This window comes from Cnephaeus nilssonii (genome assembly GCF_951640355.1).
Source record: "Cnephaeus nilssonii genome assembly, chromosome: 7".
Taxonomy (NCBI): Eukaryota; Metazoa; Chordata; class Mammalia; order Chiroptera; family Vespertilionidae; genus Cnephaeus; species Cnephaeus nilssonii.
Window position 1 is genome coordinate 37,090,949 of NC_137078.1, and position 25,761 is coordinate 37,116,709.

General features: G+C 39.6%; 1 pseudogene across 1 annotated transcript; it reads left to right on the plus strand.

Moving 5' to 3' along the window:
• The first annotated feature begins 1,121 nt into the window (after nucleotides 1-1,121).
• On the plus strand, nucleotides 1,122-24,568 carry LOC307102852 (guanylate-binding protein 6-like; annotated as a pseudogene). Its single transcript has 8 exons — nucleotides 1,122-1,151; nucleotides 5,272-5,467; nucleotides 8,846-8,973; nucleotides 11,944-12,053; nucleotides 12,264-12,460; nucleotides 20,114-20,378; nucleotides 21,263-21,542; nucleotides 24,251-24,568. The product of its transcript is annotated as a guanylate-binding protein 6-like (transcript).
• The last annotated feature ends 1,193 nt before the right edge of the window (nucleotides 24,569-25,761 follow it).

The window sequence follows — 25,761 nt, forward strand, 5'->3', positions numbered from 1 at the left end:
TATGATTTTCTATTTTTAAAAAGGCTGAAGGAGGAAGAATAAATGTATAGGGCTTGTTATAGTAACTTTCTTACAATCTCTGTTTCTCTGTATTCCTGTGAGTTCGCATTAACATCACGTGTCATCTCCTTATTTCAATAGGCTGTGCAACCACTTACCTCCTTTATTCTGCTATTGCTAAATATATTACTTTTAAGTATGAAATAGGCCCTGCAATACCATTATATACATATTGTTGTATACAATTGCTTCTTAAACCAGTTAAGAGGAGAAAGGAGAGGAAATCCGTATTTATACTGTCTTTTATAATTACACAATTCCCTTACTGGTGCTCTTTGTTTTTCTATATGGATTTGTATTAATATCTGGGGTCACTTGATTCCTCCTGAAAACCTTCTTTTGTGTTTTTTCTAAAGTTGATTTGCTATAGATTTTCTTCAAGTCCCAACACTGTTTCAAATAAAATCAGTTCTTTGGGGGAGAACTTCAGAGATCTCTGTGACCATGGACTGCCTCTCTCCCTGGGAAAATATCTCTGAGCCACTGCTCCTCCCTGGGCAGGGGTGGTAGCCTCTGGTCTTCCCCACTTGCCTCTCCCATCTTGAAAATTCCTAACTACAAGTGACTAGAGGGAAGGTGATCAGGTCAGGCAATCTCAGCCTGCTGTACATCAGCAGAGCCTTCACTCAATGAGTGGGGCTGGGTGCAGGTGGCGAGCCCCAGCCTCCTGGAATTTAGTCTCTGCAACTCAATGTTGGAGGCAATGAGAAATACTGGTGGCCTGCCTCTCCTAGTGACATACCTTACCCTGCTTGAAAGAGGGAAGAGGGAGCCACATCTTGTTGACCACACCCACCAGGAACCTGCAATGGAGCTTTTGTCAAACTGAATTAGTGAAGAAATTCAGTGAAATCCAAGAACCCTCCCCTTTGCTTAGCTTTCAGAAATTCCTTTTATGGTTGTTGAATCACTGCTTTGTATTCAGTGCTTTAGGTTTCACATTACTCTAAGTCCTTCACTTCTAATTAATGGGTCTTTAGGAATTCCAGAAAGTCACATGATATTGGACAAGTGAATAAAAACCCAACCATCCAGTGAAAGACAGAGAAGTGACAGAAACCACTCCAACCTACACTGAGGAGAAAAAGGAGGTAAGAACTTTATTGCGAAAACACCATACATTTTAGTCATGCATATTAACTTTGTTTCAGAATGGATTTCTTGGTTTAGAAGTAACCCAGGTTCCGGTTGCCAGGTGGAGGAAGGATGAGGCTGGGTGAAAATGTGGAAGGGACTAAGGAGTACAAATGGGCAGTTAGAAAACTGTCACAGGGATGTAAAGTACAGTCTAGAGAATGTAGTCAATAATATTGTGATAATTATGCAGGCTGCCAGGTGGGAACTAGACCTATAAGGGGTATCACTTCCTAACTTATAGAAATGTCTAACCACTATGTAGTACGCTGAAACTCATACAATATTGAATGCCAACTGTAATTAAAAATAAACTCTTAAAAATAAAATAAAACATAGCCCAGTTTCGCCAAATCCAATTTCTTAGTGCCAACGGCTTTCTTACCCTTTACAAGTAGAATTTGGCCCCACCACTTTACTAAAATTTTCTCTTTAAAGAACCTATTGTGGTGCATCACTAAAGTCAACATTTTGTTTATCTGACCTCTCTGTGCTTTCAAGCAGTTTTGTTCTTGCTTTCTGGAAATCCTGCCTCTGAATTCCTTGCCTTGGCATGAACTTCACTCCTCACCTACTTGTCTAACAGCAAAAAACTGCATGTCTTTTTTATTTTAATTTGGATTCTAATCAACCAACCCTTAACTGCTTGGCTGTAATAAATATCTGGCATGAATTTCAACTTCTAAAGAGAACAGTCATTATCTGGAGTAGCCAGACAAGGAGGAGTGAGGAAGGAAAGAGTTATGACAGCAGAGATCATGTCCCCTGTCTGCAGCACCCAAGACATGTAAGTTCCCTCCTAGACTTGCTCTTCCGGGCCCATGTTCCTTAATGTACACCATAAGCGTCTATACACACAAACAACGGACCTTCCCCACACACCACACACGTATATAGCTGCAAACCTCACATACAACTCTGGTCGCCCAATTTTAAAATCAGATGTTAGTGACATCTCTGGGTTTGTAAAGAAAATTATGGTAACATAAATCTGTAAATATTCCAGCACATATGGAAAGACACTACAGTTGATGAAATATATATATATATATATATATATATTGTAATAATGTTGCTTTTGCCACAAAAGTCACAAAATATCGTGATGTGTGGGGATGGTTTTCGTTTTGGATGCTTGCCAGTTAACTGGTTAACATCAACAACAACAGGTGCGTAAAGGCAACCCTCACACTGGAAGCACAGATTGGCACTGGAGGGTAGGGGGCAGCAGAAGGCTAGTACTGGGCCTGGCTACCAGCAGCTCAGGCCTCCCCTTTGGATCAGAGGCCTCTCTGAGGCAACCAGAGCTCATCCACCTTCTCACCAGTACAAGCTGCCTCTCTGGCACCCCCCAGGGCTACACAAACAGCCCTGCTTTGGGGGAGAAGGAATGGATCCTCCCTCAAATGCCAAAAGGGGCTAAATTCTTCCTGGGATGGATTGAGTAAACCCCATTCACTTGCAGAGGTTCCTGGAGGAGTATATTCCCCTCCATCTCTCTGTCCCTCCTCAAGGATGGGGGGAGTTAAGACAGCTGAGATCCTGTCCCCTGTCTTCAACACACAAGCACCACCACCTCCTCCCCACCCGCTACCTCCAGGCATTGGAGAAATTGAGGGGAAAGGTGGTACTTAATTTACAGACAATTTAATTCCTGAAAGATTGTCTCTGATTATTTTTTAATTTAACAATACTTAATACTCCAAAGATATTCCAAAGCTGTGTGCTATAGAATAATTCCATTCATCACCAACTGTTAGAAATAACTATAAAATCTAATGGTGTTTGTTTACCAGGCATTGTTTCTCATGTGTGGTCCATACAAGAACTATCTCAGAATATCCTGTCACACTTGCTGAGAAGTCAAGGCTTCGGTAGTTTTTACCATCACTTCAGATGACTGACTCTCCTGAAGAGTAGCTTTGGAAACCAACTAACTACACACAGGAGAATTATTTCATTTTACTTGTTTATTTTAACTTAACAGCTTTTGGATTGGGTATTTCAGTATACTCACTCATTTTCAAAAAATGTTTGTGAACTTATCTATTCCTACCAAAATTTTATATATTCAGTCCAAGAAAAATACTGCAATTCCTCCTGCTTATAACACAGCAGTAGATGACTAATGTTTATTCCCCAACTCTGCTCCTAATCCCCTTTAGAAAAGAAAACAACAACAAAAGAACCAGAAAAATAGTACAGAGAATGTGTGTTTAAAATTTTTATGTTATTTTCTGAGAAAAAGATTTCAGAAAGAGATTTATATCTTGGCAATTTGCAGCTTACTGAACAGATTAACACATTTCAACACATTGCCTAACTTGCTCATTGTTAAACACTACATTAATCCTGGAAAAGTCTTTTAATTATGGAGACCCTGTGTGTTATCAGTCTGTACAGTGATGAGTCAGGCAGAAATTCTTGCTTTTTCTGTCGCACTGATAAGAAATTGCAGGCTCACAGAGGTAAGTTTCTTTTTCAAGGTCTCACTAACAGGAAGTGATTTGAACCCTGGGGTTTGAACCCTCGTAGCCACTCCAGAATCTGTGCCCAGACATCCCAGGACTGCTCTGGGTTCCTCCAACAGGACTCATCTCCTCGGTGTCCTCCATCCCCGTCAGTGTCCTCCCTCCCAGCTGTTACTGCTGCTCCTGTCCTGCCTGAGTCCTACTCATGGGATGTGTCCTCCACGTGCTCACAACTGGGTAAAGAGATGTCACTGTTCAGTCCAAAGCCAAATCTTCACCTTTACTTTGAACCTAACCTCCCTGCCCTCTTAGACACTCAAATTTTTAATCAATACTAACATAGGATTCAGTATGCACCACATGATTTTAAGAGCGTTATACAATTCATCATATATTTCATCTTCCTAAAGATCATAATGACCAAGACATTGTCATTTTTAGTGTAGCCATTTTATGGAAGAACAAACTGAGACACAGAGAAATTACTCTTTCCAGGTCACACGGCTAGGAAAGCATGGAGCACATGAATGTTGTGTAGGATTGTCTTTGAGAAAGTGAAGGGACTTTCAAAGCACTTTGACTACTTCCTGTCCCTTGATTGCATGGAACACCCACTGTGATGAAAACAGTAAAGTAGGACCTCTCCCAGCTGTGTGACTCTGGCAGCTCTGGGCACACCCAAATTCACCCTGGCTACAGACTCTCCTCCCTGCCAGCCTAGAAACAAAAAATATATTTTCATTCTAGTTTAAATAAATCAATTCCTGCATTCATAACTGTATCTGGGTTCCATAAAGAACTGCATCATGGTGTTTTGAGAGGGATTCTCATTGTATGTCTTCTTCTTCCTCTCAAAATCTCCCCTCCTCCAACTGCTACAGCTCCCAGGATTCACTACATTTCTCCTCCTCAAGGTCACAGAGCACATTTATTTCTCTTTTGCTGAGAGACCTTTCCTGACCATCCTCTATTTAAATTCAGCCCCTGTGCTCCCTATCTCAGTTCCTGCTTGTTTTTTCCTGAGCACTTTCCATCATCTAATATACATGTACTATGCATGCAGCTTATTTCCTTTCTGCATTTTATGTCTCCTCTTATGAAAATAGAGCTTCACAAGGCAGGAATTGGTATCCATTTTGTTCACTACTTGCTACTGAGCACATAGAACAGTGCCTGTCACATGGTAGGTGCTCAGAGAATATATGCAATTGCTGAGAAACCAAATCATTCTGGAAGTCCAGGTATCTTCTCTGGTCACTTCCCATCTCCTGCATATCCCATTCTGCCTCTACTTACCCCATATGTTAATGTTCTCACAGCTCCATCATCTGTGTTTTGTTTTGCTCATTCTATTCCTTTTGTGCATCATATGGGCAAGATTGTATTAGGGTTTATTTAAAGAGCAATATGATAATGTACATAAGGAATCTGTGCCAGGCCTCGACATACTAGGCTATACTAATACTTACCTTTTAGAAGCATACAAAATGTAGGAAACTGGTTTTTAAGTTCTACACACAGCAAGCTGACATGCATGTGACTTGTGTAACCAATAGATATGACTTCTGGATCCTGTGTTGTGATGAGCTGCTCCACTGGGTTACAGCTCACCATGGCCTCTGGATACACCATGATGCACCCCATCTGTCTGGTGGAAAATCAGAATAATCAGCTGACAGTAAACCCAACAGCACTGGAGATTCTAGACCAGATCTCTCAGCCTGTGGTGGTGGTGGCCATCGCAGGTCTGTATTGGACAGGAAAATCCTACCTGATGAACCGCCTGGCAGGACAGAACCATGGTGAGTGTTGTTCTGGGGTGGGGGCCATTTGCTTGGAGACAGTGGTAACACAGACTGATCACATCTCCTTCAGGGTCATCTTAAAAAGGAACACAACTGCTTCCACTGAAGAAAAGTCCTAACTGTCCTGATGAAATAAGTATCTTAAACCCTATTGTTCCAGAAAACCTCACGCTTTCAGTCAGTAATAAGGGGTTTCCCAAATTAATCCAAAGATCCACCCATTATTCTTGATCCCAGCCACTCCTTTTGCTGAGGAGCTCAGCTCCAGCAATTATTTCTTTCCTTTCTCTCCCATCACTTTTGCCCTAAATTTCGGGGCCTTTTCAACTAGGACACAAATAATGTTGAATATGTCCTGTTTTCATAAAGGGATGAAAGGAATTACAGACAACAGTATATTCTATATATTCCATATCTCCATGGGACTACCATCCAATTTTTCTGCAGTTCTAAGTAAAACTTTGCTAAATTATACACTCTTTTCTGTATCTAGTCTTTTCCAATATGTGAACTATAAAACAGAAGAGTGCACAAAACATACATATATACAAAGTTAATAAACATAAAGTGATGCTCTGTGTAATCACTGTCCATATGAAGGAATAAAATACTACCAGCACACAAAAGCCCTAGAAGTACCCTCTGACACCTCACGAGAGCTCACCAATGTTTTTATTTTCATGGTGCATGCTTTCACTCTTACTTGGTAAAAGTGATTTTACAAGCTGTGTATGCTTTTGTAAGAATAGCTTAAATATATATAAAGGGAAATCCATTCAGATATTTTTTTTGGATTCTTGCTTCTTTTGCTCAAGAAAAAGTTTAAGTTTTACCTAGTTTGTCATATTTATCTGTATTTATTTATTTTCACTGTTTTATAGTATCTATTGTGAGAAGATACCATAATATATTTATCTGTTTGATGTTCATGAACATTGGTTTTTTTCTAGCTATTTTAGTTTTGTGAATGATGCTGACATATGTCTTCTTGTTCACATATGCTGGTGCACATGTACACAAATTACCTTATGTGACAGACCCAGAAATAAAATTGCTGGGTCATGGAGTATATATGTTGTCAGCCTTTCTAGACACTCTCAAACAGCTTTTCAAGTTTTACATGCAATATATAGATTTATTAGCAGTAATTGAGAATTCTCCACATCCTCATAAAACTTTGGTAAAAGACTTCTTTTAAAATTTGATGATCTGATGTCTGTGTAGGTGCATATATTTGCTTCATTACAAATAAGTTTGAGCATCTTTTCACATATTAATTTCTCTTTGCAATTCCTATTTCCTGAGGTCGTTTTTCGTTTCTATTGGGTTGCCTTTTTTTGTTCTGAATGATTTTTAGAACAATCTACCTATAACTCAATTCTCTCTATGAAGACTACACACATTTTTATTTTAAATATTTTCCTGTGTGTCTCATCAGCTCAGCACCATTAGGGATTAAACCTCAATACACTGAACTGCACTGATTAATAGCAATATCTCTCATTGTCCTCTCACTGAGTCTCTTTCTTTTTGTCTCACTCATTCTCTCCCTTTCCTTCCACTCTCCCTTTCTCCTTTGTGCATCACAATCTTTCCCATTTGCTTCCAACAAAACATTTTGTCTTGGTCTTTGTCATAGCAATAATCTAGACCTATCAGGGAAGAACACTTTTCTTTGCCTGTGTTAAATGAACTGACAGCCAGGTTTTGAGGATTAAAGGTTTGAGAACCCTAAGGGAAAGGTATGAATTAAGGAATTTCAACACCATCCTTTCAATTCTACTCAAGTTAACATCAGGTAATAACAAGGTGCTGTTTCGTTGTTGAGTAGATCCCACCATTCAAAATATTTTAACACAAGTAGGTATAGTCAATAATATTGTAATAACTATGTATAGTGCCAGGTGGGACCTTAAAATAGAAGTGGGAACACTTTGAAAAGTATATGATTATCTAACCATTATGCTGTACAACTGAAACTAACACAATATAATGTTGAAAGTAGACATCTGAATTGTGACTCTAACACCCAACTCATAAAATAATAAAAAAAAAAATAGAAGGATTGGTGCCCAGTCAAGATCCAGGAGCAAGACCAGGTCACTACTTTCTTCCCTTGTTGATAATTTTTTTTTGTGGGGGAGTTTTACCTCCCATAACTGAGAGTGATAATATCCAATTACACCTACTTTTACTCATTGGGAAAACTGGGAGTTCAAATTACTCTGTATTACTAAGCAAACAATCAACTACTATCATGTTGTATCACGCAGGCCAGCTCAGGCTTTATACCCTCTCTATGGAGAATTCATTGGATGTGGAAATAGAATATTCTGAGCCAAACTGAACCAACCTCCCTACACATTCCATCATGTCCATTTCTAGTCCCCATTGAAGGAAATATTGGCCTATGGCAGATGTTAAAAATGTTGAACTGTTGGACAAGACATATCATGCACCAGTTCTTGGGCATATCCCTCATCTGCTCCCCACCTGTAAGTATAAGCCTTTTGAAAGAGGAGCAAGTAAAAGTTGAGTATCACAGGTCTTTTCTGTTTTCACTTCCATTATATCCCAACCTGGGGCAGTGAAAAAAAAAAAATAATAAAAAAAACACAAAAAAACACTCCACATTTCCTTGAAGAAGAGAAAATAAATGAGAAAACTACAGGAATGAAAGGAAAGAAAAAAATCCAACAAAGCTGATTATCAGTCCAGTTCCTGTCAAGACACACAAGAACCTCTCAGAGGGTAACTAGTGAGTGTTTAATAGAGGGACTAATACAATGGCATAAGCAGGCCACAGAGAACTAATTGGAGATGAGGAAGGACTCAGAAGGTGGCTATTGCAATGGCCAAGTAACTATAGTCACTCCTATAGCATGAACAAACAGGCAGAAAGTGAAACCAGAATGTGGCAAAGACCAGCACTTATGGATGGAGCTAAATGAAAGGGCTATGACCCACTGAGAGGAACTGAGGCACTAGGACACCAAGGCTCACTAAGGGGTAAGCAGGGGAAACACATGCCTGACATCTAGTCTCATGCTGGCACCTCCACTTGTGAAACTTCATCAGAATCTGAAGGACAAGGAAGGTCTTCAGTGGTAGAAAAAAATATAAAGGTCAATAGAGGTTACAGTAATTCTGAAAAGTGACATAGCTTGAGCCATTGATAGTATAGAGTGAATAGAAAACAGAGTGTTTCTTGAGAAGGTCCTTAACATTTATAAATGGATAGGCTGTCCTTGCTGAAACAAAAGCAATCTTACTCCCAGCCTGGCACTCACATTCTGATAACTTTAACCAATGTAACCTATGGGCAGCCTGCACTATCTGCTGTTACTCTATCCGCTTTCTCCTCTTCCTTTGCAGGTTTCCGTCTGGGCTCCACAGTGCAGTCTGAAACCAAGGGCATCTGGATATTGTGTGTACCCCACCCCTCGAAGCCCAACCACACTCCGGTCCTTTTGGACACTGAGGGCCTGGGCGATGTGGAAAAGGTAAGGCAAAGCATCTTCTTTGTTTTTGATACTCCACTTTCATTTTAATTTGCAAACTTCATTCAACTTATTTCATATATTTTTCTGAACTATAAGTCCACTTAAAATGAGGTGTTAAATTTTGTTTCCTTGAATTTACTTTCTTGGAAACTCAATACTTTTCTTAATAGGTATATATCTTCTTATTTTTACACTTGGTAGAAAGTTACAAGATAACAAATATGTATTGGGCATCTAAATTCTAAGGTTTTGTGTTAATTAGTACAGATATGCATGATTTTGGAAAAGGCTCAGAGCTTGGTTGGGAGATAAGAAATATGCAGTGTTATCAGTACAGGGTATAATGGATATAAGGAGTGACATATTTAATTAGTCTTCAGGATAAGAAAAACATCCTGGAGAAAGCTATAATTATGAGATCAATATGTCTAGTAGTTAAGGTATCTGAGGTTGATGTTCTTGAAGGTAGGAAACATAAAAATGGGGTTTCATTAAATAACATCTATATTATAAAAACCCCATGGCTGTGATGATGTCACGCCATAACAACCAAACGCCAAAAGGCACCTGCTGAACATCATATGATTTCTTCATAGGAACAAGTAAGTGTTTCTCTGTTCAATTCTCATCTTCCAACAAAGGTCAATTTAAGTGTTCCTGAGAAGGAAAGTTTAGGGCAGGAAACTATTCTTATCTCCCTCCACAACTGTTTTCAAGGTGGGCCGGGCTGTGGTGAGGTGCCCGCGGGTGGGCGGTGCTGCATGCATGGAGAGGTGTGCACGGGTTGGCAGGGACTTGATGCTGGGTCCGGTGGCATGTGGGGTCTGGGTCTCTTGAGATTTCACATGGTGGGCCTCTACTATTTAAATAATTTCCAAAAACACTTCAGCTACACCATACACGTTAATTAATGTTTTAGCCCAAGTCTCTGGGTTTTAGAGAAGAATTCCTCCCTGACTTCTATTAATTCATGAGCTAGACCCACCAAAAACTTTGTAAATGAGATAATTTTAGGTAGTTTGTCTTTACTGTGCTAGTTGCCCTCAATCTTGAGTCCTTATGTGTAATAGCCAGAGTCTAATTTGAAAGTAGGAGGGGTGGGTCTTTGGCTTCCATTACCCCAAAAGGAGTAGGGGCAGGAATTTAGATATTCTGAATTTTAATATTAATTTTTCATTGAATTTATTGGGTTGACACTGGTTAACAAATTTATACAGGTTTCAGGTGCACGATTTTACAACACATTATCTGTACACAATATTGTGTGTTTACCACCCAAAGTCAAGTCTCTGTTCATCACCATTTATCCCTTCTTATACCCTCCTCCAATTTCTCCCATGCCCCTTCCCCAGCAGTCACCACACTGTTGCCCTGCCCATGAATTCTTTCTCTTTTTTCACTTTTGCTCAACACCTCCATCTCCACCACCCAATCCCTCACCCACCTCCAAGACTTGTCAGCCTGCTCTCTATCTATGAGTCTGCCTCTATTCACATATGAGTGAAATCATATGATACTTGTCTTTCTCTGAATGGCTTATTTCACTGAGCATAATTCAAGTTTGAAGTACTCAGTAATGACCTCAGTGTAAGCACAAGATGGTCTACTGATTGCTAACAGATTGTAATTTACATAAACCTTCTTCTTTTTAACTAATTACATTTGTAAAGGAGACAAAATGTAACTGTCAACTGATAGCTGGAGAAGTACTTCCTATCCTTAAAACTTTTCTAGCAGTGTCCAATTCTATTGTATAGTCACTCATGATTTAAACTGAATGTTATGTTCAGCCTCACCATCTATTCCTACCACACACATAACCACTACTTCAATCAAATAAAATAACATGTAGTATCTTTGTGTGAAGACACTCTCTGACAATTCTGATTGGCTTCTGTAGATCCTTCCAACAGCCTGGTCCTCTTCTCTTCAGAATTCCACATTCTGCCCATTCTTTAGAGCAAAGCCCAGTTACTTTCAAACTAATGGGATTGTTTCTCACTCAGACATAATCTATTCTTGGCCTGAAACACAGAATACTTTTTCGGGATTTTGCAGTCCCCCTTTGTATTTTCCATTATAACATTAGGTTGCACTCCTGTCAGAGTTGATCATCTTGGATGCATTTACATGTTGCCAGGTATCAATGCACCTCCAGCACGTCATCTTTGGAGGTCAGAGATTGCCCTGTGAATCTTTATATCCACAAAATTAAATACAGCATCTGGCATTTTTTAGATGTACAAGGAGAAATTGGTAAATTTAACTGACAAGCATTTGTGTGCCTAGTAACCCCGTGGTCAAGAGAAAGTGGCAAATAAATCATTAACCACATATTATTGAACTAGAGGCCTGGTGCATGAAATTGGTGCACTCAGGGATGTGGGAGATCCCTCAGCCTGGATTGAGAGATGGCACAGTCCAGGCCAAGGGAGCCCACCGATGCATGATTAGGGCCGGGGAGAGACATGAGAGGTTGGCCTGCCAAGGAGGGAACTGCAGGAGGCCTCCAGGGTGTGTCCAGCCCATCTTGCTCAGTCTGGATTGGTTGGACCCCAACAGCAAGCTAACTTACTGGTCGGAGCATCTGCCCTGTGGTGGTCAGTGCATGTCATAGAGAGCATTTGAGCAGTCTTAGCATATCATTAGAATATGATGCTTTGATTGGTTGAACCAACGACCAGACACTTAGCATATTAGGCTTTAATTATATAGGATACTTCTATGTTCCTGGGACTGTTTTAAACATTTTGCAAACATTTACATTGTCATTTACTTCTTTTAATAGCTAAGGAACTCAGGCCATGAGTGGTATCAATGTCAATACCGAAAAGGAGGTTTGAATTTATCACTGTCTTCACAGTGTATGTTATTTGCCCTACTACTCATAGTAGAGCTGGCATAGTGCATGAACAACTGAATGGATGAATAAATGGAAGATACCTCAGTCTCCTTCTCTGCACTTTCTTGGGTGACTCAAAAAAGGACTCACGGATCTTTGCCCTGGCTGTACTTCTGAGCAGCATGTTTGTCTACAACAGCATGAGCAGCATCAACCACCAGGCCCTGGAGCAGCTGCAGTATCCCTCCAGGAACCAAATCACCATGTTATGGAGTCTTTGTAAATGTAACTGAGACTATTTTGTGATTTTTGTTTTTTTTTTCATGTCAATAATCAAGGTTGAGGAGAAAGGACACAGAGTGAATGGAAATGTTAATAAAAATTATTTCTGGGTGAAATATGAGAATTTTGGTGTAGAGCATTTCTCATTCCTTAGCAAAAATCACAGCTATGTGACTAAACTAGCAAAGCTAATCAGGACATAATCCTCTCCCAGCTGTGGTGAAGGAGATGACTTAGCCAAGTTTTTGAGTTTCTTTCTATGCTTTGTTTGTGCTATATGGGATTTCATGCTGGAGTTGAAGTTAGTTGGAGGCACCATCACTAAAGATGAATACCTGGAGAATGGCTTGAACTTGGTTCCAGGTATCAGAGAATGGTCTGGGTCGTGGAGGATGAAACATTTGACTCTTACTTTATTTCTCACATTATATTTCTTTATTTAAATGACAACACAATTTATTGAGGGCCTTCTATGTAGATGCTATCTATTTGACTTCTTTTTTAAAAAAAATTTATTGGGGTGACATTAGTCAACTTGAACATATAGGTTTCATGTGTGGATTACTAATTTACAAAATCTGTATATAGGATGATGTGCCCACCACCCAAACTCAAATCTTCTTCTTTCACCTCATATTAGGACCCCTCCCTAGGGCAATCACCACACTGCTGTTTTTATTCATAAGTTTCAATTTTATATTCCACACTAGAGGACTGGTGCATGAAATTCATGCACGGGGGTGGTCCCCTCAGCCCAGTCTGCACCCTCTCCAATCCGGGACCCCTTGGGGGATGTCTGACTGCTTGTTTAGGCCCGATCCCGGGGATTGGGCCTAAATCGGCGGTTGAACATCCCTCTCACAATCCTGGACCACTGGCTCCTAATCGCTCACCTGCCTGCCTGGTTGCCCTTAACTGCCCCCTGCTGCTGGCCTGGTTGCTCCCAACTGTCCCCTCCCCGCCAGCCGAGTCACCTCTCACTGCCCCCCCTGCCAGCCTAATCACCCCCAATTGCCCCCCTGACAGCCTGGTCACCCCCAACTGCACCTCCCCACCAGCCTATTTGCCTCTTACTGCCCCCTTCCCCTGCCAGCCTGATGGCCCCCAATTGCCCCCCCTCCTGGCCTGGTCATCTCTCACTAACCTTCCTGCTGGCCTGGTTGCCCCACGCAGCCTGCTTGTTCAGTCCTTTGGTCGTCCCTCACTAACCCCCCTGCCAGCCTAGTTGTAGGCAGCCATCTTGTGAGGGTGTGAGGGAAAATTTGCATATTACCTCTTTATTATATAGGATATGAGTGAAATCATATAGTTCCTAGCTTTTTCTGTTTGACTTATTTCACTTCGCATAATGTTCTCAAGGTCCATCCATGTTGTTGTAAATGACGCTATTTCATTCTTTCTTATGGTCCTGTAGTACTCCATTGTGTATATATACCAAATCTTCTTTATCTAGTCCTCTATCGTAGGGCACTTTGGCTGTTTCCAAATCTTGGCCACCATGAATAATGCTGTACTGAACATAGGGTTACATATATCTTTGCATATAAATGATTTCGAGTTTTTCGGATATATTTTAATAATGTTTTGTAAATTTCAGTATATAGGTCTTTCACATTCTTTGTTAAGTTTAATCCTAGGTATTTTATTCTTTTGTTTGTGATTGCAAAAGGAATTGTTTTCGCCATTTCTTTTTCTGAAGTTTTGTTGTTGGTATATAGGAAGGCCACGGATTTTTGCTCATTGATTTTGTATCCTGCAACATGACGGTATTTGTTTATTGTTTCCAGTGTGTTTTGTTTTTGTTTTTTTGTTTTTTGTAGTCTTTAGGGTTTTCTATATACAGCATCATGTCATCCACAAAAAGTGATAGTTTTACTTCTTCCTTCCCTATTTGGATGCCTTATATTTCTTTCTCTTGCCTTATTGCTCTGGCTAGGATTTTAGTACTATGTTGAATAAGAGTGGTGATAGTGGACATCCTTGTCTTGTTCCTGATCATAGGGGAAAAGCTTTCAGTTTTTCACCATTGAGTATGATATTGGCTGAGGGTTTATCATATATGGACTTTATTATGTTGAGGTACTTTCCTTCTATTTCTATTTTATTGAGTGTTTTAATCCATAAATGTATGTTGCATCTTATCAAATGCTTTTTCTGCATCTATTGACAAGATCATATGATTTTTATCCTTTCTTTTGTTAATGTGGTGTATTACATTGATTGATTTGCCAATGTTGAACCATCCTTATTCCCCTGGAATGAATCCCACTTGATCATGATGTATTATTTTTTGGATGTACTGTTGGATTCAGTTAGCTAGTATTTTGTTTAAAATTTTTGTGTCTGTATTCATCAGGGATATTGGTCTGTAATTTTCTTGTTTGTGTTATCTTTGCCAGGTTTTGATATCACGGTTATATTGGCCTTGTAGAATATGTTAGGATGTATTGCCTCTTCTTCAATTTTTTGGAAGAGTTTTAAAAGAATAGGCTTTAATTCTTCCTTGAATGTTTGGTAGAATTCACTGGTGAAGCTGTCTGGTCCTGGACTTTTGTTTTTTGGGAGGTTTTTAATGGTTGGTTCAATTTCCTCACTGCTGATCATTCTATTTAGGTTTTCCAGTTCCTCATGATTTAGTCTAGGAAGGTTATATATTTCCAGGAACTTATCCACTTTTTCTAGGTTATTGAATTTGGTGGCATAACCTTTTTCATAATATTCTATTATGATCCTCTGTATGTCTGTGGTGATTTCTCTTTTCTCAGTTCTGTTTTTGTTTATATGGGTCTTTTTTCCTTTTTTCCTTAGTGAGTCTAGGCAGGGGTTTGTCAATTTTATTAATATTTCCCAAGAACAAGCTCTTTGTTTTATTGATTTTTTTGTATAGTCTTTTATTTCATTTAATTCTGCTCTGATTTTTATTATTTCTTTTCTTCTGTTAAACTTGGGGTGCTTTTGTTCTTCTTTCTCTAGTATTTTAAGTTGTCATGTTAGGTTGTTTACTTGGAATTTCTCTTGTTTCTTGAGATAGGCCGGTAGTGATATAAACTTCCCTCTTATTACACCTTTCACTGCATCCCAGAGGTTTTGATATGCTGTGTTATCACTCTCATTTGTCTCTATGTACCTTTTGATCTCATATTTTATTTCTCCTTTGAAATTTTTTTAGTAGTATTTAGATGTTTAATCTCTACGTGTTTATAGGGTGTTTTTTTTTTTTTTTACCTCCTTTTTGCAGTTGATTTCTAATTTCATGGCATCATGGTCAGAAAATATACTTGGAATAATTTCAATCTTTTTAAATTTGTTGATGCTTGTTCTGTGACCCAACATATGGTCTATCCTCAAGAATGTTCCATGTGCACTGGAGAAGAATGTATAGTCTGATGTTCTGGGATGAAATGTTCTGTAAATGTCAATTATATCCATATGTTATAGTATTTCATTTAAGACTGGTATTTCTTTATTGATTTTTGTTTAGTTGATCTGTGTAGAGCTGTGAATGGAGTATTAAGATCTCCAACTATAGTTGTGTTTTTATCTGTTTCTCCCTTTAGTTTTGTGAGCAGCTGTTTAATATATTTCGGTGCTCCCTGGTTGGATGCATAAATATTAAGAAATGTTATGTTTTATTGATGTAGTGTTCCCTTTATCAGTATAAAGTGTCCCATCTTTGTCTCTTGTTATCTTTGTTACCTTGAGATCTATTTTGTCAGATTTAAGTCTTGCTATACCTGCTTTTCTGTTGATGTTGTTTGCTTGGAGAATAATTTTCCACCCTTTTACTTTGAATCTGCCTTTGTCTCTGCTGTTTAGATGTGTCTCTTGTAGGCAGCATATGGTTGGGTTTTGTTTTCACTCTGCTACTCTGTGTCTCTTTACTGGTGAATTTACACCACTTATATTTAGGGTGATTATTGATGTGCGAGGATTTCCTATAGCCATTTTATCTTTTGTTTTCTGGTAATCTGTGCCTCCATTGGTTCTTTTCTTTTATGCTTCTACCAGAGGCCTGATGCACAAAATTCGCACAAGAGTAGGCCTTTGTAGCCCTGGCTGCCTTGCAGCCTTGGCTGCTTCGCGGGCCCACCCTCTGCCCACTGGTCATTCCGGAAGGTTGTTCCAAAAGGTCATTCTGGAAGGTAGTTCTGCCATCTGGTTGAATTAGCATATTAGCTCTTTATTATATAGGATCTGTTGTCTTTGTTTGGTGATATTCCATACATCTTTCCTCTGTTTCCTCTTTTTTGAAGCTATAGTCTTCTTTGGTGAATTTCTATGTGTGATAGCCATTAGTTTTATGAAAAGTGAAGTTGCATGTACTGTATACCATAGTTTTTTCCTTTTTGAGTGCATCTGATCTTCATCTTCCTTTGCCTGTTCATACCTGTCCCTCTTTCTCTTGTATGTTTTTATTGTCACAAATTATCCCTATTTATGCTGCAAAATTTTGGCAATCCTACTTGTATTATTATGACGTTATGTTCTTTTTTTCAGGTAGAATAACTCCTTTGAGTATTTCCTGCAATTGAGGTTTTCTAGTGATAAAATCTCTCAGCTTCTGTATGTCTGGGAATGTTCTTATTTCTCTGCCAGGGTTCTTGTCTCAGCATTACAAAGGGTTAAGCAATCTAGAGAAAGGCTGTGTGTAGATTAAGTAGGAGTCCAAGGACAAAAGATAAGTTTGAAAGGCATTGGGGGTCAGAGGAGCTTCAGCTAAAGGAACTAAAGACTCCTTATCTCAGGACCCCTTGCTTTTTATTAATACAATTTGTCCTAAGGCAAGGTGGAGATAATGCACTTCAAAGGGTGGGGTACAGAAGCATTGTCAGATTGGGGAATAGCCTACAGCTGTTCAGGTGTTTGACCAACAGAAGGCAATAACATGTAGATTAAGATGCCCTGAGCTGTCTGGCAGCAAACAAAAATCCTATTCAGGTTTGGGGAAAGTGCCCTTTAGCCACTCCAACAGGTAATTACATATGTGACTCAGCCCTTGTTGAGCTCCCAAGTTTCATCCACCTTTTGATAAAACTCTTGTAATTATGACATGCTGGAATTGGCTCCCGGTATTTCTCCTTCATATGTATAGGATAATTTTGCAGGATATAATATGTGTGGTTGGTAATTTCTTTCTTTCAGACAATTGAATATTTGGTTCCACTCTCTTCTGACTTGTACAGTTTCTGCTGAGAAGTCAGGTGAAATTCTGATGGGTTTTCCTTTGTAGATCACTTCCTTCGTTTCCCTGGATGCTTTGAGAATTTTTTCTTTGTCACTAATTTTTGACAGCTTCATTACCAAGTGCCTTGGATAGGGCCTCTTTGGATTGAGGTAACTAGGTGTTCTCTTTGCTTCTTGGATTTGAGGATCTAGTTCTTTCCATAGATTTGGGAAGTTCTCATCCACTGTTTGTTTTAATAGACTGTCCATTCCATACTCTCTCTCTTCCTCCTCCACTATGCCGATGATTCTGATGGTATTTTCTTTTTTATGGAATCAGAGAGGTCTCATAGGGCTATTTTGTATTTCTTTATTCTCAATTCTCTCTCTTCCCTATGCATCATTTCTTGATTCCTATCTTTAATATCACTATTTTTTTCCTCTAACTGGTTGGTTCTGTTTTCTATGCTCATCAGCTCACTCTTGATTTCTTTAATTGCCTGCTTCATTTCCAGAATTTCCACTATGTTCTTTTTTAAAAATTCAATTTCTTTGGAGAAATACTCATTTTGTTCAATGATTTGTTTTCTGAGTGAACTGAATTGCTTATCAGAATTTTCTCACATCTCATTGAGTATTTTCAGAACTGCAATCTTGTGTTTGCCATTCCAACAGCTAACCACTTGCGTGGCCGTTCCAACAGCTAGCCACTTGCCTGGTTAGCTCTCTGTTCCAACAGCTAGCCACTTGCCTGGTTAGCTCTCTGTTAGATTGACCAGCTGAGGGAAGTGCCCCTAACTGCTCTGCCAGGTCCCAGCTGTGCTACAGACATGCTACTATACTGTAGCCCTGTTCTGATTCCCTCCCATCTCCTCTCCCCACTTATTCCAAGGAGCCCACCTTAGTTATTCCAGTGTACAGGCCTCTCAGGCATGCATCCATGCTGAGCAGGGACTTCTTTGTTGAATTATAGGTGGTTATTTTGTTGAAATGTTAGGGGGAGAGGATAGACATGCCCTTAAGCTACCATTCTTCTGATGTAACTCCCACATTATATTTCTGACCAGAGGATCTACACTAATAAAAGAGAAATATGCAAATTGACTGTACCTCTGCAATGACCACCAGCCAATCAGGAGTGAATATGCAAATTAACCCAACAAAGGTGGGAGGTTAATTTGCATACACAAGTCCTGAGTGGCTTGGCAGGATGAGAAGCCTGCTATGAGGGGGAGGGCAGGATCGGAGAGAGCTACAGGAGAAACACTCCAGCTGGGAGCCAAGATTGCCGGCCCCTGGCCAAAGCAAAGAATCCAGCCAAAGCAAAGACAGAAGGTGGCAGCTGAAGCAAAGGCTTGGGTCCTGGGTGCTGGAGGAAAACTGGTGCCAGCAGCCAGGGGAAGGAAGGCCTATTCTTGCACGAATCTTTGTGCAACGGGCCTCTAGTTATAATATAAAGTTCTATATGGCAATCTCTGACCTCCAAAGATGACTTTCTGGGATATAAATATACATGGAAACATGTTGAAGCATCACAATGTAAATGCATATAAGGTGATCAACTCTGCCAGGAATGAAACCCAATGTAGTATGTAATCAACTGAGCCCTATCATTTAGCACTAAAGGTCAATTTTTATTTCTCATTGTATTGAAGCCTGTGCCAATGGTGATATGAGTATGATAGGTGGGTATGGTTTCAATTGTTATTAATACTGAAAAAATTCAGGTGACCAGAATATAAGCTGGCTAAGGAAATGAAATATCCAACGTTTTATCAAAGATTTTAACAAAATTGATACCATGAAAAAAATTTGAGGATAACAACTGGTGCTAAGATGTCCTAAGGTGCTACGATGCTGAAATATTTGTTTTCAGAATAAGTTTAGATTTCCTCTGCTTCTTTTGGAGAAAAATGCCCAACTGTATGGAAGATGGTTAACACAGGATCACAGAGATATCAAATGGCTTATTTTTTAAACATATTTCATGTTGCCTATCCTAATAGCTCCCAAAATGAACATATTCTTCCAGTAAGACTGTCAAATCATTTGTTATCACTCTCTTATAATATCACTCTCTTCATTCTACAGCCTGTTATCATGCTAATAGAATAAATTAATTACACAGAATAGATTTAGCAGAGAAAAAAATGGGTGGTACCTGGAAGCATGTCCATTTTTGCTATTTAATATTTTATTTATTTATTCAAGAATCATTTATGGAACAGCTGACATATGCTAAGAATTACTCAGTGTGACATTGTCACATCCAATATAATCTGATATACAGAACAGGTGAAAAATTTAAGTGGCATTAGGTTAACCTTGCATAATTATATGGTGTGCATGTGTTACTCTGATTTTTAGAAGTTCTTTACTGTTCTGAGTATTGTGTGTTCTAGCAATATCATAAATTGCCATATATCTACCAGGAAATATTTGACTCTTACTTTAGAACCTACATTATATTTCTGACATGAGGACTATAATATCCAAAGTATTTCTGACAATTTTTGGGATTAATCTATCATTCACAAATATCTAATTAATAGTGAAGCCATTGAATACCATGGAAGGGCCAAGGAAAATAAATATGTTTCTTCAGAAGGGATGAATGTCTCCATGCCTCCTCTTTTTCCTCAGAAGTATTTCTTTTATATTACAAAAATATAAAAATAAATCGGCTTTGTGAAGATTAGCATTACATAGATATTCATGATTAAATAAAAGGAGATATTCAAGCAGCACAATTACAATGATGTAAAGACCCTTGGAAATGAATATCTTTTCCTGAAGACTGTATCAGCAATCACTGCTCTTTTATTTCTTTCTTTATTATTTTTTTCCCTACAGGCAAGGATCCCAAAATACAGCAACCCAACATCCCTAAAAAGTATATCAGGAAGTTCTTTTCCATGAAAAAGGGCTTTTTATTATCATTATTATTTATTCTTTTACTGGCCTACAAATGAAAAAAGCTTGTTACAACATATGGAGTACACGTCAGAAAACCAATTAGACTGCAGTTTCCAGGAGCAATCCAATCATTTCTGTAACTATATCTTCACAGCTGCAAAAACCAAGACTCTCAGAGAGGGAATCATTGTCACTGGAAATTGTGAGTCTCCTTTGTTACAGCACTTTTCTCTGCAGTTCATTGTGTGTGATTGTACTGGGTTTGTCAGTAGTTCTGTTTCCTTCTCTAAGTGATGTGGAAAGCAGAGATTCATGCCACACATAGACATGCATGTTTTTTCATTAAAATTTCCAAATATGAGGGATTGTTGAAGCCCACTGTGTTTCGTGAAACTAATACAGTAATGACATAAGCACAAACTGCTGTTAAGGATAGGAATCTGTATGATGATAATAAGACCAATTAGAAAAAATATATAGCAGAACATGAGTCACTGAGAGTTCATTAGAGCTTGAGAAGAAAAATTAACATGTAGTCTTATGTACATGGCTAGATTCATGGATCTATGCCACTTCAGCAGACATACTGTGCCCTGGGCTAAGACGAGGCCATGCTTGATTTAATATTTGATTCACCATCCTGACTCTTTAATGATTTTTTATATTGGTCCAAATTTTCATTGAAAATTTTGACCACAAATTATCTTCTTTATCTACCAGTAAATTAAACTCTTTTAAAATTTATTTCAATTGGGAAAATGTTTCAGGAAAACTTTAAATATATTGGTTGAAATCATTATGTTTACATTATCATGAGATGAATTTAAGAACCATAAAAGAGAGGGTATATAGGAGATACAATGATGTTATTACAAGGAAGTGTATTTGTAGCATGTAAAGGAGGAGGAGACAAGAATGAGGACAAGGAGGATGGTTGGGAATAAGGATGAAAGAGAAAACAGAAATCATCATTTCAATAAAATTTTTGTTTTTCATTTATTTATTTTTAGAATGATGATCTCTAAAGCTTGTTATACAGTGAGTAAGAACTTCCCGTCCATTTTCTGAATATCTTGTGTCATTATGGGCTGGGTAATTTGTCAAAGGCCTATGTGGATGCCATCAACAGTGGAGCAGTGCCTTGCTTGGAAACTGCAGTGATTACTCTTGCTGAGCATGAGAACTCAGTCGACATGCGGATGGCAGCCGATCAATACAGTGAGAAGATGGCTCAGAGAGTGAGCTTCCCCCAGACATGCTGCAGGAGCTGCTGGACATGCACACAGCCTGTGAGAAGGAAGCCATTGCAATTTGAATGGAGCACTCCTTCAAGGATGACAAGTGGAATTTCCAAAAGAAACTTATGGTAATATGTCTTAGCATATATCCTTCCTAATTCCTGTTCTTCTAGATTGATGCCTAGACATCTTCTTTTTGACCAATAGTTCATGGGTTGCCCATTGTAAAAGAAGTTTGGATTCAGGTGAGGGTCCGGGATCTATAGTCTAGTATTCATCTTTTTTCTGTAAGATTGGCTCTTTATTTCCATTATGGCAAAGCAAATTAACATGTGCTTAATAGAAGTTTGCACAAAAACACAATTTATTAGTTCACAATTCTTCAGGTGTGTTCCTAGCACAAGATGTATGGTGCTCTGCTGTGTTATACACCTGAAACTAATATAATGTCATTAGGAGGCTCGTGGGAACTCTTTCCCATCTTCAAGGCAGCAATGGTGCATTGTCTTTGTCCGGTTTCTAATATCTTTGACTACCTCTCTGCTACCAACTAGAGAAAAGTACTTTTAAAGGCCTCCTGTGTTTAGGTATACCCACTTGAGTAATCTCCATTTCTTAAAGTTAACCAGTACCATATAGATCTAATCACAAGATTAATATTTAGCATATCCACAGGCCTAGAAACTATCATGTGTAGACATCAAGAGAGAGAACTCTTGAGGACAACATAATTCTGCCCTATATAAACACCTTCACCCTGTCTTTGAGTCTATCATTGACCATCCTACAAGTTACAAAACTCTCACTTCATACAGAAGAAAATTAATCCTATCTAATACAAGAGTAATATGCAAATTAACCATCACTCTGCTACACCCACAAGCCATGCCCACCAGCCACGCCAACCAGCCAATCAGAGCGAGTATGCAAATTAACCCAACCAAGATGGCTGTGGCCACAGAGAGCAGGAGGGAGGCTTGGGTTTCCCCTGGCAAAGGAGGAAGCCAAGCTTTCTGCACACCCTGGCTGGCCCAGACCTCCACCTAAGGCTACAAAGTTTCAATAATATAAGATAAATAAACCCCAACAAAAATGGCATCAGCCACAGAGCTGGAGAGAGCAGGAGGCTAGGGTTGCCCCCGGCAATGAAGGAAGCCAAGCTTCTGCAGCCCTGGCCTGCTTTGGCCTTTGCTTAAGGCTACAAAGTTTCAATTATAGAAGATAAATAAAACCCAACAAAAATGGCTGCTGTCACGGAGCAGGCAGAAGGCTTGGCTCCACTCCAGGCTACAAAGTTTCAATTGTAGAAGATAAATAAATCCCAGATACCAGGGCCTCTGCTTGGGTAGCCGGGGGACATGGCCAGCCTGCAAACCACCACAGGCCCCTCACCCAGGCTTCCCCATGCCCCAAGTGAACCCCCACCCTGATCCAGGACACCCTTCAGGGCAAACCAGCTGGCCCCCAACCATACACCAGGTCTCTATCCTAGCTAATAAAAGAGTAATATGCAGATTGACCATCATTCCAACACACAATATGTCTGCCCCCATGTGGTCAAAGATCCTACCCCCATGTGGACACAAGATGGCCACCACAAGATGGCCAGTTGGGGAGGGCAGTTGGGAGGCACCAGGCCTGCAAGGGAGGGCAGTTGGAGGTGATCAAGCCTGCAAGGGAGGGCAGTTAGGGGTGACCAGGCCTGCAGGGGAGGGCAGTTAGGGGTGACCAGGCAGGCAGAGGAAGGAAGTTGGGGGAAAATAGGCTGGCAGGGGAGCAGTTAGACATCAATCAGGCTGTCAGGGAAGTGGGTTAGGGTGTGATCAGGTTGGCAGGCAGAAGTGGTTAGGGGCAATCAGGAAGGCAGACAGGTGAGCAGTTGGGAGCCAGCAGTCCTGGATTGTGAGAGGGATGTCCGACTGCCCGTTTAGGCCCTATCCCACCGGGATTGGCTCTAAATGGGCAGTCGGACATCCCTTAAGGGGTCCCAGATTGGAGCGGGTGCAGGCTGGGTTGAGGGACACCCCCACCCCGGTGCACAAATTTCGTGCTCCAGGCCTCTAGTATGATTATAATTTTTCAGGTGTAGAAAAAAAATTCTTTTCCTATATATTTGCACAATCAAGCCCTCATTGAAATAATTCATGAGGAGTTCAAAACTCTGTTCAGTGAGCACTTGCCTCTTTGGTGGACACTTGGTTTACTGTGTATATATATATATATATATATATATATATATATATATATATATTCCATATCAATTCAAGTTTGCAGAGGCAAGTCTACTTCCAATCATATTGAACTTTCCATTGCTAATTGTTAGTGGATAGACCACTGCTAATCTTATGACCGATAAAGGAACCTTGATGATACTGGATTGCATATTTGATATTTATTAGAAAACTAATTTGAAAAGTTCTCTTCAAAGAAAAAAAACATGTTTATACCTATGTAAGGTGGCAGACAATAATTAGAGAATGTGGTGGTCATTTTGCAATGTATACAAATATTGAACCATTACATTGTACATCTGAACCTAATATAATCTGATATCTCAATGATGTCTCAATTTAAAAAATAAAGGAACCATACATTTCATGTCTACCACCACCACCATTTCACAAAAGTTGATCCTGAACCTGAGAGAATTGAGGAACTTTCCCCAGGTTACACAATGCGTTGGTCTAAAGTGGGGCTACAATCTGATTCTTGATCCTCATGAGACCATGCTCCAGTCCACCTTGATGCCATCAAACTGCTTTTTCCAAGGGTCTCACATTTGTGTCTTCCTTTCTATCAGCCTCTTTCCTTTGTATTTCTCAGTATTCCCTGGTGAGGCATCATAGAGAAAAAGAAGGAAGATTTCTTGCTGTAGAATGAAGAGAACTCTCTCAAATATTGCCAGACTCAGCTTAGACAGCTTTCAAAGTCACAGTTGGAAAACATTTATAGAGGAGCTTTCTCTGTATTTGGAGGATACATTCTCTACTCAGAAGAAATTAACAAGGTTGAACAGTCCTATGACCTGGTGTTAAAGAAAGGAGTGAAAGTGAGGAATAAAAAGATAGGGGAAGACCAACAGTTGGTGTTAAGAGTTTTTGTGGGTACTTTTGAAAACTCTAAGATGATAGGATTACCAGTATATGTAAAATGATATTAAGGCATGGGTGAAAAAGGTGAAGATATTAAGGAAAACAACAACAACAAAACACAAAAACTCACATATATATAAAAAATATGGTAATGACTAGAGGCAAAGGGGGTGGAAAGGTAGAAGAGAGAAAGGAGGGATAAATGGGGACAGAAGGAGTCGACTTTGGGTGGTAAACATATAATACAGATGATGTACTACAGAATAGTATACTTGAAACCCATATAACTTTATTAATCAATGTCACCCCAATAAATGCAATAAAATTAAAATTAAAAATATACCTCAAATTTATGCTAAATTAATTTCAGTGAAATACATAACAGTTACTCCTATAACTCTATTCCCTCTTACCTTCATTTAGTGCTACTTTTTACATATATATTATGAATTACATCTATAATCTTATACGTAACAAACCCAACATTACATTTTGATAGTTAATGATTTATATGATTTTATGTCTTTTAAAGAGAATGAAGAAGAAAAAATAAATGTATAGGGCTTGTTGTAATAACTTTATTTCTTACAATCTCTGCATCTCTGTATTCCTATGAGTTCATGTTATAATCATGTGTCATATCTTTATTTCAATAGGCTGTGAAACCACTTACCTCCTTTATTCTGCTATTGTAATAAAAAGTAATAAGTATATTACTTTTAAGTATGAAATAGGCCCTGCAATACAATTATATACATACTAGTGGCCCAGTGCACGAAATTTGTGCACAGAGGGGGTGGTTCCCTCAGTCCAGCCTGCGCCCTCTCCAATCAGGGACCCCTTGGGGTATGTCTGACTGCTGGTTTAGGCCTGATTGGACATCCCTCTCACAATCTGGGACCGATGGCTCCTAACCCCTCACCTGCCTGCCTGCCTGATCACCCATAACTGCCTCTGCCTTCCTTATCACCCCTAACTTTCCTCTCCTGCCAGCCTGATCTCACCCTCAACTGCCCTCCCCTGCCGGCCTAATCTTGCCCCCAACTTCCCTCACCTGCCAGCCTGGTTGCCCCCAACTGCCCTCCACTGCTGGCCTGATCTCACCTGCAAAGGCCCTCCCCTGCCAGCCTGATCTTGCTCCCTATAGCCCTCCCCAGCCAACCTGATCTTGCCCCGAACTGCCCGCCCTGTCAACCTGATCTCATCCCTAATTGCCCTCCTCTTGCCAGTCTGGTTGCCCCCAACTGCCCTCCTC